General features: G+C 35.5%; 1 protein-coding gene and 1 long non-coding RNA gene across 3 annotated transcripts in view; one reads left to right on the top strand and one right to left on the bottom strand.

Annotated features, from left to right (window-relative positions):
- Positions 1-5,941, bottom strand: part of HS3ST5 (heparan sulfate-glucosamine 3-sulfotransferase 5) — a 181,200-nt gene extending 175,259 nt beyond the window's left edge. For both annotated transcript variants that reach the window (XM_054558056.2, XM_054558060.2), the window contains exon 1: positions 5,854-5,941. The gene's annotated coding sequence lies outside the window, so the exon portion shown is untranslated. The remainder of the gene's footprint in view (positions 1-5,853) is intronic.
- Positions 1-14,919, top strand: part of LOC129060042 (uncharacterized) — a 219,674-nt gene that overhangs the window by 180,078 nt on the left and 24,677 nt on the right. The gene's annotated exons all lie outside the window — the stretch shown is intronic.

Here is a 14,919-nt window from a genome sequence, read left to right on the forward strand (position 1 = left end):
TAACAATAGCCCCTTTAGTATCTTTTTTTGTACTCTTAAATCTGCTTATACTTCTATAGTTTGATTGTGAGTTTAAAAAATATTCATTGATTCCTTGATATTGAGAATAAAGTAATCAAATAACTTATTTTATATAATATATATATGTATACACCAACTTCTTTCTGTTGTGTCTTTCCTAATTTTTGTTAGTTGTTTTAGTTTTACATTGTCAGGACATTATACTTTTATGTTCCATTACGTCACCCTAATCTCCATATTTATCTTAGATTTAGTGCCAGAGTTAAATATTCAATGCTTGCAATCAGTTTTTTTGCAGTAATTTCTATAGTCACTTAATGGCTGGATAGATAATAGTTGCTTCAAGAAGGGCTCTAATAGTTGCTAATGGTTGTTTCAAGATGGACTCTTGATAACAGTATTTCCTAAGTTCCAGTATGTATGTTCAGAAAATTTGCCTCTAGCCTTTACACCTTGAAGGGCAGTTTGGCAGGTCATAAAACCTTTGGTACCATAAGGGATGGTGAATTCATTATCTACGATGGCATCCTATTCATTGTTGGGTATCTCAACTGTTACTAGTTTTGGAAGTTTTTTCAAATTTTGCCAAAATTCATCTTCTTGAAACTTCCAATAGCATGACCTATAGTCTCTTCTACATAAAACCCTTCAAATATTTCTCTACTCCAGGATAAAAGTAACAAGGCATTGAAGGAAAGTTTGTAAGGCCAAAATATCCCCATGTACCTTCTAGTAGTATATTTGCTGTTTTGTTTGTTCAGTCAGCTCAAGTCATTGCGTCTTCCCTACCATCCTTTTATAGGGCTCTTTTAAAGCAAGTTAGACTCATCATTTTAGAGCCAGAAAGACCCTGTGGGATCATCTGGTGTAAAAGTCTTATTTTAGGATGAAGAAACAGGTTCAGGCAAAGGTGAAGATATTTTCTTAGGGTCATGCCGCTGCTAGGAAGCTGAGTCAGACTTTGAACCCCAGTGACTCCCAGGCAAGGATTCTTTCCACTTCACTAAGTCCTTCTAAAATACAATGATCAAAACTGTTGCACTGCACTTAAAAAACTCAGTATGTGTCCTGTCACATAAAAGAATGTATCTAAAGTCTGTTTGATAATTGTCATTGTGTTCCATATTCTAGCTATAGAATAACACATGCAGGATAGCTGTATCAGGGAACTTTCAGTGGGTTTGCTGTTCATCTACATAAACTGTCACTTTTATTTTCTGCTTCTTGAAAATGAGAAACTTCAGACAAATGCACATTTAGTTTTCCTACCCCAAACTCTGTAAACCATCATCTTGAAGTAAAATTACACAGCTTATGCTTACAACATAAGGGCCAGATTTTATCTTCAAATATACCACCCACTCTCAAACAGCAGAATTTGGCCCTAAAAACCCATTAACAAATATTGTCATTAAACTAAAGAGCTAATTACTTTGGATTCAGACAGAATGAACAAAATCATAGGCCAACCGCAGCTGGTTGTAATAATGGTGAAACTAACCGTATGTTACACCAGAGAATTAAAAAACAAAGACATATTAACACTAATGTAACCAAACATATAACATTATCCTCCAAATGGAACAAACTATTATAGTTAGAGAATTCTTGAAAGTACATTGTCTTATTTGATACAAGAAATAAAGAATCTTTCCAAGGAATTAACTGTCATAATTTGAAATTATCAGTGTGTAATGAAGAAGAAAACATGGAGAATTTCGTACCACTACAATATTCCACAAATGAAGAATTGTATCTAAAAATTATTTTAATCTAATGGGACACAAATTATTTTAAATTCAATTTTAAGTACCTCGGTATCTATAAATCTTCAATCTTCATCTTGGAGGAAAAATTTCCCCATAGTTTTCTTACTGAAGAAATCCAAATCATGAGTGAATTCCCATTCACAATTGCTTCAAAGAGAATAAAATACCTAGGAATCCAACTTACAAGAGACATGAAGGACCTCTTCAAGGAGAACTACAAACCACTGCACAAGGAAATAAAAGAGGATACAAACAAATGGAAGAACATTCCATGCTCATGGGTAGGAAGAATCAATATCGTCAAAATGGCCATACTGCCCAAGGTAATTTATAGATTCAATGCCATCCCCATCAAGCTACCAATGACTTTCTTCATAGAATTGGAAAAAACTACTTTAAAGTTCATACGGAACCAAAAAAGAGCCCGCATCGCCAAGTCAATCCTAAGCCAAAAGAACAAAGCTGGAGGCATCACACTACCTGACTTCAAACTATACTACAAGGCTACAGTAACCAAAACAGCATGGTACTGGTACCAAAACAGAGATATAGATCAATGGAACAGAACAGAGCCCTAAGAAATAATGCCGCATATCTACAACTATCTGATTTTTGACAAACCCGAGAAAAACAAGCAATGGGGAAAGGATTCCCTATTTAATAAATGGTGCTGGGAAAACTGGCTAGCCATATGTAGAAAGCTGAAACTGGATCCCTTCCTTACACCTTATACAAAAATTAATTCAAGATGGACTAAAGACTTAAACGTTAGACCTAAAACCATAAAAACCCTACAAGAAAACCTAGGCATTACCATTCAGGACATAGGCATGGGCAAGGACTTCATGTCTAAAACACCAAAAGCAATGGCAACAAAAGCCAAAATTGACAAATGGGATCTAATTAAACTGAAGAGCTTCTGCACAGCAAAAGAAACTACCATCAGGGTGAACAGGCAACCTACACAATGGGAGAAAATTTTCGCAACCTACTCATCTGACAAAGGGCTAATATCCAGAATCTACAATGAACTCAAACAAATTTACAAGAAAAAAACAAACAACCCCATCAAAAAGTGGGCAAAGGACATGAACAGACACTTCTCAAAAGAAGACATTTATGCAGCCAAAAAACACATGGAAAAATGCTCACCATCACTGGCCATCAGAGAAATGCAAATCAAAACCACAATGAGATACCATCTCACACCAGTTAGAATGGCAATCATTAAAAAGTCAGGAAACAACAGGTGCTGGAGAGGATGTGGAGAAATAGGAACACTTTTACACTGTTGGTGGGACTGTAAACTAGTTCAACCCTTGTGGAAGTCAGTGTGGCGATTCCTCAGGGATCTAGAACTAGAAATTCCATTTGACCCAGCCATCCCATTACTGGGTATATACCCAAAGGACTATAAATCATGCTGCTATAAAGACACATGCACACGTATGTTTATTGCGGCATTATTCACAATAGCAAAGACTTGGAACCAACCCAAATGTCCAACAATGATAGACTGGATTAAGAAAATGTGGCACATATACACCATGGAATACTATGCAGCCATCAAAAATGATGAGTTCATGTCCTTTGTAGGGACATGGGTGAAATTGGAAGTCATCATTCTCAGTAAACTATCGCAAGAACAAAAAACCAAACACCGCATATTCTCACTCATAGGTGGGAACTGAACAATGAGAACACATGGACACAGGAAGGGGATCATCACACTCTGGGGACTGTTGTGGGGTGGGGAGATGGGGGAGGGATGGCATTGGGAGATATACCTAATGCTAGATGAGGAGTTAGTGAGTGCAGTGCACCGGCATGGCACATGTATACATATGTTAACTAACCTACACACTGCGCACATGTACCCTAAAACCTAAAGTATAATAATAATTAATTAAAAAAAAAGAAATCATTATTGAAAAACACCCACTTAACTTCCCTTTGTTGATGTCATCCCTAACCAGATTGTTGTTTACTACTCATTGTGTTAGACTTTTATATGAGAAACTTTTATATGAAGAGACTTTTATATGAGACTTTCATATGAAGAGAAAATGTGATTATACATGAGGGGAGAGACTAGAAGATCAAAATGGTCCATTTCTGCTCTAAAACTTTATGTTTCTATGATTCTATAAAGTTTCTGTAATTTATTCTTTTGTTGCATGTTTTACTTCCTGCATATTGAGACTGTCTTGCTTAGGTTCCCTGAAACGACATTGTAAGTTTTCTTTAAGAAATTGCAACTTAAAAACATAGTCTGATAAATACAGCAATGATAATGAACATGATTCACTTCAAGACACAATTCATTCTTTCTCTACCTGTTCCTTTTTCCAGAAAAAATAAGTAATAAGAAAAAAAGAAAGAAAGAGAGAGATAAGTAAAGGTATGTTTCCCTGAAATTGAAATGTTGCAGATGATTTACACTAAAAGCTTTATGAAATTTTATTTGGAGATTTTATCCAATGATAAACTTGTGAACTACAAATTTAGGCTATGTTCAGGTATGACAATCTTACTACTGAGCACAATTCTAATAACAAGTGCATGTGAAACTTCATTATTATAGTTAATCCAATACTGCAAATTTTTAATTTTGATTACTTGAAAAAAGTACTCTATTATTTTATGCAAATGACCATATTCAATTCTCTACATGTAAAACTAATAGCTAATATGTGTTAATTGGCACTATTAAGATATACTTCTTTTTGATGAAAGGTTTATTGTTGCCTTTTGATACGTTATGGATAAAAAATTCTACATAATGTGAACAAGTATACACAAAGACTAATAGAGACAAAAAATGTCTATAAGGCTGAAATTCAATAAAAGGATTTTGATTAAAAACTTCAGTCTTCACTATAAAAATAATATCTTATTGAACTTTTAAAAAATCATCACAATTTAAGATCTGAATATGTCCCTACTAAACACTTTCAATGGAATAAAAAAACCTTTTGTAAACTTATAATTACAAATTATAAAAATGAAGTTGCTAAAAGACATATAGGAAACAGAAATACAATAAAGTGATATTCACCAAATGTACATGTAACCTTACATAAATGTATCACATGATTTATAAGTTCTTATTTGCTAAGAAAAAAAGTAATGGAAAGAGGTATTAAGCAGATTTGTTCTTTTAAAATCTAAGGCTGAGCTTTCAAAATGAAGAGAAAAAGATACAATCCTCAAAATTTAGAAATACTTAGCCAAACCTAGTAATAACTCTTTATTTTCATCTTTTAGAAATTTCTTATAATTAGATACAATAACCCTAAATATCTAAGTAATTGAAACATTACACGAAACAGAGCAACACCTACAGAGAGCAACGACAGGGCTATCACTCTGAAAGAGAGACAGTGACACCTAGGAATTAGCTTATCATACTGAACTTTAAAAACGAATAACTCAAATTAGGGGAGTCAAAAAGAGAGCATCAATTTAGCACTTCTGTAACAAAATTATCCCTTCCTTATTTATTCGTATGACTATAGGAAACAACCAACATAAAAGCTCAGGTTTAGCATAAGGTTTGAAAATGGGAAGTAGATTGTATTGAATGTCACTTTCAGTGTTTCTCAAAGGCCTCAGACTCACAGGCATCAGGATCACTTGTGAGTGGGTAAATGTAAAAATACACATTCTTACGCCACATCCCATTCCTGGTGGATCTATGTTTCTGTGAAATATCCCCAGGGATTAGCATTTTAAGGATCCCTCCTCCCAATTTCATGTGACTCCTATGCACATTAAACTTTGAGAACCACAGTATGTTAATGCTTTGTAATGTGATACTGATTCTCAAATATCAAGGTTTCTACTCTGCCCTTCTTGTATTTACATTTACATGACAGATAACAATTTTTAAACATTATGTTTTATTTATTTCCCCTTTTTGCTGTGGAACTACACATACATGGATAGTTTTCCTACATTTAATAGTTTCTTTTTCTTTCTTATATTTTATTAAAATATATAATTACTTCTGATGCCATTAAGAGTTATGCAAATATGTGTGTTACCCCCTAAATTCACTTACCTTCAAATCCTTGTGCTCATTCAGCAATTTTTGAACATATATGGTGGCAACTTTCAAAGGAATATATGTGGTGGATTCTCTCCTTAATTTCCAAGGGTCTTAAAACAGGTCAAGGAGACTCCTGGGGTGGCCACCAGAAATGCCGTTGAGAATAGAAGACACCAATGCTGAAGACAGTGAGTATCTGATTATCTCTAAACAGAACAGAAAAAGAAGTGGTCGGTCACCTGTAATTCATAGAGAATCTGCTATGGAGAAAGATATTTTCAGTGTTACTAAATTTAAACTTGGCCTGGGTTTGCTGCTCCCTGATTTAGCACAGTTGTCATTTAAAATTTCATGTCATTGTGAAGTCAGAATTACATGATGCTGCCTGCAGAGCATTCTGGTTGAATTCCTATTGCTTTAATTGACTATTTTTTTCTGCACATTGCATCAAGTGATATCATTACTAATTTTATTTTTGATATGCAGGTGCTACATTTTGCAGCTGAATTTCTAAGTCAGGTTGATGAGGTCTCTTGGAAATATTTCTTTACATGAGACTCTATTACTCCCGTAAAAGATAAAATGGGATACTTTAACTAAATCCCCATGGAATCATCTGGTAATTTTGCTATATTTCCTTTCACATGGATAGTACTTGCCAAGATAATTAGGTATAAACAAGAAAATATTCTTTTTAGTCAAAATGTGTTGCCTATTCAAGAAAAATCAAAATTCTAGAATCTTTGTTGGATGAGTTAAACAGAAGTTGGTAGTGGTTGATAGAAAAAGAGAAGAAAACATCTATTTTTAAAATTGGTAATCAACCATGCAAGTACTCTCCTAAAGAACAGAGGAAATGAAATGTACAGATAAATACGTGGTCAAAACTAAGATGACAAGAGCATACACACATGCAAACCCAGAGTACACTGTATAACAATAGTTCTCAGAGAAGATTCTATTGCTCGGCCAACCACCGCGCCCAACTCTCTTCTTTCTTGCTATACATCTCACAAATAGAGAACAGAAAATCAAGTGTTCACTTTCTGATTCTTCCTTCATGCTAAGAGTGGTCTGTGACCCCATTTTGGCTCCCCATTTGGGCTCATAAGCTATAAGAAGTATGCTGGGTAAGAAATCCTGCCAGAATATTGCTTTATTGATAAATAGATTCCTGCTTCTCCTCTCTCTTTCACACATTTGCTTGCCTTGAATGACGACATGATGCTTTGGGGATAGAGCAGCTGTCTTGTCCCCATGATGTAAAAGACAATGGAAGTCCAGAGAAACACAAAGATATAGGGCCTGTGAAGGATGAGCAGCTTAACCAATAGCACTAACGGCTTTCCCTGAAATTCTACTTGTGTAAACCATTCAGTTGTCGGTTTCTTGCTGATAGAGGCATTTCTGGTTGATGAAATGTACAAAAAAATGTGTTAAAAAGTAAGTGCCACTGAAACGGTTGCAATGATAGCTACTGTTTAACTCCAATAAGGGGAAGGTTTCATGATGTAGAGTCAAAAATAGCCTTCATTCTGACAGAGGCTGGAACTTGCCTTTTTTTTTTTTTTTTTTTTTGACTCCTAGGAGAGTTGGGCATGTGGGGAATAATGGGACAGGAGATGACGGTAATGAATTAAAACAGAATGGAATGGAATGGAATGGAAAGCCTAGCGCAGGGCTTGGTTTGGAAGAAGAGGGTCCAGTATTATAGCAGGAAAAAGGAAGACTCTCATTTTTGCCTCGGTGACAAAGTTATGACATTACTCAAAATCTCAGTGAGAGACTGAAGCTTCCCCTCAAAGTTCATTATTCTTATCTCACGAAGTCTTGTGGATTCTTTTTTACTGAAATATTTTTCACATTTAGCACTTCACTACTATCTTCCTTTCATATATATTTCTTCCTTAACTACAGTTCAGGCTTTCACCATCTTTTTCCTAAAGTATTGGCAGAGACTCTTTGACAGATTTCTCTTTTTCGTTTTTCTTAGATGCTATAGTATGTTCTGTAATTGCCTTAAGACTTACTTCTTTTTTTTTTTTTTTTTTTTTTTTTTTGAGACGGAGTCCCACCCCAGGCTGGAGTGCAATGGCATGGTCTTGGCTCACTGCAACCCCCATCTTCTGGGTTCAAGTGATTCTCCTGCCTCATCCTCCCGAGTAGCTGGGATTACAGGCACACACCACCATACCCGGCTAATTTTTTTTGTATTTTTAGTACAAAATACAACAGGGTTTCACCATGTTGGCCAGGCTGGTTTCAAACTCCTAACCTCATGATCCGCCCACCTCAGCCTCCCAAAGTGCTGGGATTACAGGCTCGAGCCACCGTACCTGGCCCCTAAGACTTACTTCTTAAAGCACTGATCTCATTGGATCCCTATTCTGTTCAAAACAAAAGAGCTCTCTTTGTCTATTGAATTAAGTTTGACGTAGTTTGTATATTTGTTCCTGCCCAAATCCTATGGTGAACTGTAATCCCCAATGTTGGAGGTGGGGCCTGGTGGGAGGTGACTGGATCATGGGGGTGGGTTTCTCATAAATGGTTTTAGCACCATCCCCTTGGTACTGTTCTTGTGATAGTTCTCATGAGGTATGGTCATTTAAAAGTGTGTGGCATCTCTTATGGGTTTATAACTGAACCCATAAAAACCTTCCTCTTAAACACAGCCTTCTTCCAGTGCTCTCATTTTGTAAATAGCACCATCAGTCATCAGCTGAATAAGCCAAAAACCAAGATCTTCGAGCTTTTAAAAAGGTTGCTCCTGCTTTCACCATGTGATGTGCCTGGTGCCATTGCCTTCTGCCATGACTGTAAGCTTCCTGAGGCCTCCCTAGAAACCCAGCAGATGCCAGCACCATGCTTCTGGAAAAGCCTGAAGAACTATGAACCAGTTAAGCCTCTCTCTTCTTTATAAGTTACCCAGTCTCAGGTATTTCTTTATAGCAATGCAAGAATGGTGTAATACAAAGTCCAAGGTCCTTAACCTGGCATTTAATTCTCCCCATAATATGAAAGCTTCTAGACTTCCTATCCCTTTCTGAACCCTGTAGGTGGTTTGTTGGGTGGATTTATCCCCACTCCAAAGTTGAACTCTAATTTTCTTAAGATAATCAGTGTATCTCAACCTCTTCCTGCAATGATAGGAATGAGCACATAACCTTATTAGGTCAATTGGTCTCAATTCTGAGGTTTGGTTGCCCTATTCTATTAAAAAAAAAAAAAACTCTGTTTTTCTTACTGGACATAAGCATGTAAAATACAGCCTCTGGAACTACTGGCAGCCATCTTGGGATCATGAGAGGAAAACCTGCATGAAATTAGATGAACAACAAGGAAACAGAGCTGAGAAACAGAAAAAGAAGAACTGAGTTCTGAGACTATTGTTTCACTCCTGGAGAGAGACTTGCTTGCAGTAGGAATACCCTAAACATTTCAGTTATATGTGAATCTAGGGATTCCTTTTTTGATTAAGCCACTTTGGCTTAGTATTTCCATTACTTTCAATTAAAAATATCTTTTCTATCTATTTATTTCTATTTTTATCATGTGCCTACCAATTTCATTCATTTTACTCATCACTCGTATTATCCATATTCTATATTTTTTTCATGATTCTGCTCACCTCTCCCATCAAACCTTTCCAAATTCTTCTAATTCATAATGAGAGAATCCTAAATTGAAACCACTTTATTGTCCACTGTATATACTAGTAACAAAGCTCATGAAGGTCTATGACCAATCATTTGGTGATGATTCTCAAATTTTATCTTTAGCTTAACATTTTTTCCCTTATTTCCATATTTATTTATTTATTGCAGTTTTAGCAGAGATGAGGTTTTTCTATAATGCCCAGGTTGGTCTCAAACTCCTGGACTCAAGCAATCCACCTGCCTCAGCCTCCCACAGTGCCAGGATTACAGACATAAGCCACCATGCTTGGCCCATATTTTATTTCTAATTGAATAGTTGACATGTCAACTTCAACATTTTGAAGACTCTCCAAACTGAATGTGTTTATAACTAAATCCATAAAACCTTCCTCTTAAAACAGCCTTCATCCAGTGTTCTCTTTTTGTAAACAGCCCCATCAGTCATCAGTTGAATAAGCCAAAAATCCAAGTCTTCAACCCTTTAAAAAGGAATCAGAGTAGATTTGATCCTTCTTTTCTTCTTTAGGTTCATTATCTAATCATCAGATCCTTTTGATTTTACTTCCTAAATAATTTTCAAACCTACTTCACTACTTTTCTCTGTGTATCCTCCTCTTCTTTTTCTCCTCCTCTACCACCATCATAACCTTGTCTGTTTCCCTCCAGTATATTTTCCACATGGCATCTATCTAGAGTGATCTTTTAAAAAAACACAATTAATCATGCCAATCCCTTGCATAAAAACTTTTAATACCTTTCCACTGTTCTCAGGCTAAAGAAAGATAACACTTTACTGTGACCTCATATCATCTGATCCCTGTCTAACTCTCTAGCCTCATCTCCCTAGATGACAGGCACTCTTTTTTTTTTCATTTTTAGATACCCAAAATTCAGCAGAGTCTTTAATACACAGTAGGCACTCAACAAATTATTTGTTGAATAAATGAACAATTACTTTGCAGTAACTCTTAAATCATGAAGCACCTTGTGTTAAAAATGTTTCCTCTGTATATTATTGTCTGAATTACTTATAAGTATATTGAAGATAAGGATATGTCTTACATTACTTCATACCCTATAATAGAATGTCATGCAAATAGTATAGGTTCAGAAGGTATTTGATTTTATCAATATTAATAATTCAACTCTGAATATTTTTCAAAAGATTGAAGTTGATTCTCTCTCTCTCACAATGGCTAGATTACCACTTTTCTATAAGATTAGAAATGACCCAGAAGAAATATATTATTACTCTGCCAAAAAAATATAGTAAAAAATAGAACATTTGTGTCTGATCAGAATTCTACAGAATGTACACAGATTAACTATAAAGAAGCTGCTTTTCTACATGACAAGAAAAACCCTCAGCTAAACCTTGAGTTCTATGGACAAACACTCAAGCATGTTTGCTATTTTCATGGTCATATTTTCAAATATTTTATATTTCTCTTTAGACATCATTTATCCTTGAAAAATAGAAAAAAAATACATTTAATAACTAAGAGCTGAAGTCTTTTGAGTTAGATACTGATTATTTTGGAAAACAGTTACCCCAAGTTCAAATTAATTCCTAGTTAGTGGATATTTACCTGAAAAGAACAAAAGGATCTTCAGAGATTCAAAAGTAGGTATGAAATTCTAGCCTATTTTATATACTAATATCACTCCAAGTAAGAGAAATATTTCCCAGAGTAGCCTAAATTGAAAACATGCATAGGGAACATAAAAGCAATGAAAACAGTTGGGCTGGGAATGTATTTTGTTAAATAGGAAGACACAGGGATACCTGCTTCTCCAGGGCTTCTAACAGTGTTAGCTGTAGCCAGATAATGTTTTCCAAGTTGGAGAACGGTAGGTAGAATTGGGATTGAAGAGATTCAAAAGGAAGAGAGGCAGGAAATGTAAGGGTAGACAATGCAAATTTTGTGCCTGAATAAAATTCCTGAGTAGGCTTAATCTTCTGGCTCTAAAAAACAACTTGAAGCTTGCCTAAGGCATAGTTATACAAGAAGTAATTGCCTTTGGGTTTCTATATACCTGTTATTCAGTTATAAATACTTTCTAGTTTTCACAGTGTATTAAATCTGTTAGGATATTAGTAAAATTAATATATATATATGAAAAAGAAAAGAAAAAGAGCCCTCTTGCATGAAATGCATTTTGAGAATGACTACACATAGTTCTCTTAAAAATCCGAGAGCAAGCTATTTTACACTTTTCCCCTAGAGTACTAAAAGATATTTTAGGAAACTAGTGAATCGTGATTTAATATTCAATTGCTTTTCAAGCAAAATAAGAAATTCCACCAAACTATCAGTCATGATTTCATTTTTCCTGAAACATAAACTCCAAGGGGTAGGTTGAAGCTGCACTGTTTATTTTGCTCTTCTGTATATAAATAAAAAATAAGATTAATGGAATGATGGAAGAATAACTTCTTATGCTCTGCCTTTTCCAACATGCTTCTTTTCTGTACTTGGGGGAAAAAACAAATTTTCATGTGTAGGATATTTTATTTGCTAAACTTTTTTTGTTTTATTTAATAATTTCTGACTCTTTTGACAAAATTGTGTTTATTCCATGCATGAAAATTGATATATGTTCTAAAATTATAGCACAAACCTTTTATATTTCTTTAAAAATTCTTTTTCTGGGGCCGGGTGGGGTGGCTACACTGAGATGGGCAGATCACCTGAGGTCAGGAGTTCAAGACTAGCCTGGTCAACATGGTGAAACCCTGTCTCTACTAAAAATATAAAAATTAGCTGGATGTGGTGGCATGCACCTGTAGTCCCAGCTATTCCAGAGGCTGAGGCAGGAGAATCGCTTGAACCTGGGAGATGGAGGTTGCAGGGAGCTGAGACTGTGCCACTGTACTCCAGCCTGGGCGACAGAGCGAAGCTCTGTCTCAACAAAACAAAACAAACAACAAAAACCCCCAAAACAAACAAAAATTCTTCTAAGAGTATGAGATTGCTCATTTATATATACTTTACGCAGGTATTCCTCCAATATTGCATAAAATGGTGAAAAGCTTTTTAAATTAATCTCTAGTTCAAAGATTTAGAATATGCTATGACAGCTCCTATTAATACAAAGTAAAATTATTCCTCATAATTTAAAAAATTTCCCAAGGAAACAAGAGAAATAATATTGTATGATAAGAACTAAACAAGTAAAAAAAAATGCACGTACCCCCTAGATGATCAGCTTTCTGTGATTTTCTCAACAAATGAGTGACAGAAGAGTTTGAGAACTCCCAATACTCCATTAAAGAGATCTAAAAAGAATGTCATTACAAGGATACAGAACTAGAATATGATTAGAGAAGCTAAAATTGTTAATACACGGAGGGGAGGGCTAGATGAGAGTAGCACTTAAAATTTTGGATTTTTTTTTCTTCTTAAGAGGATGCACCTCCAACAAAACAATTCTTACATGGAATCCTAGGGTCTTTGGAACATGGTTTGAACACCAACAGCTTTGAGAAGGAAGAGAAAATCCAGAAGTCAGAAGTGGACCATGTTGATCAGGATCCTACACCCTCCAGGTAATGGCAGAAGTCACTTATTCAGATGATTCCACAAATTTCCCTTTGTCTGGATGGTGTATCCCTTGCAATCATCCATGTTCACTGATCAGTTCACAGGACAGAAAAGGTGGTCCAGGTAGGGGACACAAAGAACACCAATGTTTTGGAAACAGTAGTGGTCAGGAGTGGTCCCCATTCATGAATCAACCTTGCAGTTCAGAAACTTCAACTCCTAATGAGTCTGACCAGAATGAGAGTGCCTCCTTGAGCCAGACTCTCAAGTTGATAATTCAGACATCTGTACCCTAAACTGTGGTACCTTCCACATGGGCAGATTTATTATGGGGTTCATTATAGAAAGCCACCTGGTCTTCTTTGTTCAACACCCTGATCTTCCTCACTCTGTGGTCCTACTATGGGCGTTTTTTTCAGGTCTTCTAAAAAAGTGCTCATTAAGACATCTGCCATTTATGAATTTCCCTATGTTTTGTACTATAGTGATAATTAGTACATATCATATGCAACTCACATAAGGTAACATCAACTTATACATAGGTACACTCAGGTCAACTATCCAATTAGGTAAATATATCTTTATTGAATAATTGTAATAGGCTGAAAAATTCAGTGAATGGATATAGCTTTACTCATAATTCACAGAATATCCTCACACTTATATGTTTTTTCTCATTTAAGTGTTTCTTCTTTACTCCCAACTCCTTTAAAGTACACTTGTTTATTTTGTTCTTGATTAATAACAGCTGAATTTTTCTGTGCTGTTTTTGGTGGGGAGGAGTCTGTTGCAGGTACATTTCTCTGCTGATAATAGAATGTTTGGCTTATAGTGGATGCTTAAAGCATGATGATGATCACTATACACAATATTTTGCGTGTGCGCAAATGAGAAAAATACTTCTAGTCTTTATCTACTATCGTTTTCATTTATTTCTGGTACCAGCATGACAGAAGATTTCCATTACTTCTGAGCATAGGCATGATGCATTTAGATACGCTTTCCGTCTCTCCACAAGATAAAACCTATGTCATGTAACAATCGGTACTGCAATTGTATGCTGTATTGAAATATTTTAGACTTTGATAGGCTCAATAGATATAAACATACAAAAAAGATAGATGTCAAAGAACTGGAAAATGTTGAACTATCTACATCTTCAGTACTGCCGACGCCGGGCCCATGTTATCGGTTCCACTTTCTCAGAATGTTACACTGAAAGTGAGCTATCCATACTTTTTACGATTACTTTAAAAATGAGTCTACATATGCTAAAATGATTTGCGACACCTTCTTGACTTACATAAAATGAAAGTCATAAACATGTTTTGAAACTCTTTACAACAATCAAAGACGAATGTATTTTTGATGAAAGGCAAGGAGGTAAACAATACTGGGAAATGTAGAACATCCATGTGTTAATTTATACTATCACACAACATCATTTCTCTAGTTGACAAAAAAATCCATTTCACAGAAAAGTTAAGAAATGGAATTCTTCTGTTAATGTTAATACCAAGGGAAAGTTCAAATAAGTCAAAAATAAAACAAGATAACGAGTATTTTTTTTTAATGAAAATAGCTCTTAAGTGGGGCTAGGTGATGTGGCTTCTAATCCAGGCTCTACTATGGCCTGAGATAAGTTATGTCTTCCTCCTCAATTTTTATTTTGTCTATTCATATAAAAAGCGGTTGGATTAAACCAGAGGTTTTTAAACTTTGACTGCACTTTAGACTATAACTGGGTGTAAAGAAATACCAATGCCCAGTCCCCATCCTCACAGATTCTGGTTCAACTGGTCTGGGGTGGAGAAACTGAGCCTCCGAAGTTCCCCATGTGATTTTAATATGCAGCCTGAGCTGAGAGTCACTGAATA

Source organism: Pongo abelii, chromosome 5 (genome assembly GCF_028885655.2).
Source record: "Pongo abelii isolate AG06213 chromosome 5, NHGRI_mPonAbe1-v2.0_pri, whole genome shotgun sequence".
Classification (NCBI taxonomy): Eukaryota; Metazoa; Chordata; class Mammalia; order Primates; family Hominidae; genus Pongo; species Pongo abelii.